Consider the following 1,426-nt stretch of genomic DNA (forward strand, 5'->3'; position numbering starts at 1 on the left):
ATTTTCCCGTCCTGTAGGAGCCTATGGAGTCGCTCGATCAGCCTGGCTAGCGAAGATTCAAAATTTCACCAGCCAGTAGCTTTGGAGCGCTTGGGATTCAAAATTTGAATGGATGGAGACGGAGGGAACATGAAAATTTGGATCCACTATATATAGAGGTGGCGGGCTTGAACGAAATTCATGCTTGTAAGGACTTGATGGCGCCCACCAATAGTGAACGTATCCACTCGGCGGTAGCTACCTCGGATGGCATAACTCTGGCGCCCAGCTCGCTGATTGTTAGTGCTGATCCTACTAATACTTGCTTATGTTGGAAAGATGGGCTATTTGCTTGGCCTAATTTTTGTGATTTCCAACGTGCAACAGGGTGTCGCAGTGCATGGTGTTGGCAACGACAGCGTGTCTCATGCATCGGCCTCTCTTTGCACCGCAGCAGACGAGGTTAGATTATGGTGTGTAAAATTAGAAATTCAACTTCATTTCCTTTTCTCTTCTCGCTAGTGATGGTTTCCATGTCTCCAGACCAGCGTGTTTGGGCAAGGGCCAGTTGATCGTGTTGCGGTTGAGATGGTGGAAGTTGCTGAAAATGTAACAAACTACTTTTAATTTCTGGCATGATTACACCATAACTCCCATGGATTTTGATGTGTTTACTTGATTTGCTTGTTTTGTTAGGCGGTCGGACTTCCTCAGATACAGAACGCGGTTGAGGAGACAGGCGAATTTGATCCATTGGACTACAATGCTCCTGCTAGTGCTAATGAGCTCGCGGATGGTGATAATGAATCGGGGACAGGCAATGGTGATCGAGCTGCTGCTGATGATGACGTCGACATCCCACCAAGCAAGCGCTTGAAGATTTAGTTTATCTCGTCCATGGTAGTTCTGGTGTGGCGTTTGTTTCAAATTTAGTATGCTATGTAGAGAGTGCACTTGAGTTGAATTATCTTAGTTCGTTAGTGTAAGCCCGTGGATTAGAATGACAATGATTTGCTGGCGTTGCAAAAATGATTAAAGGCTGGCCTGACTTGTGTGGCCCAATGCATGAGTTGTGCTGCCATGCGGTGCTGATGTGCCAAGTGTGCATAGAGTGTGTGAGGCTTGCATGCAGTGCTGCCATGCAGAAGGGCGCGCTGGTAATCCTGCACTACCCCGGGTTCACCTACTGCTGCTCCATTAGGACGCATGCCGAACGGATGGAGCATTTGTATATATAACCTGTCCTGTACCAACTCAGAATCCATTCCACCCCCAAACCGCCACCTCTCTCCCTTGGGAACACCGCCACACACGCACCACCATTGAAGGCCGCTGAAGCGATAGAAGGAAGAAGAAGGTAATCTCTTTGCTCTCTGTCCAACTCCATTCCTACTAGTAAGTTTTGTTTTGTTCAGTTTGCCGTGCTGACTACCTCGTCCGCTCCTTT

Source organism: Triticum dicoccoides, chromosome 3B (assembly GCF_002162155.2).
Source record: "Triticum dicoccoides isolate Atlit2015 ecotype Zavitan chromosome 3B, WEW_v2.0, whole genome shotgun sequence".
In the NCBI taxonomy this organism is placed as follows: domain Eukaryota; kingdom Viridiplantae; phylum Streptophyta; class Magnoliopsida; order Poales; family Poaceae; genus Triticum; species Triticum dicoccoides.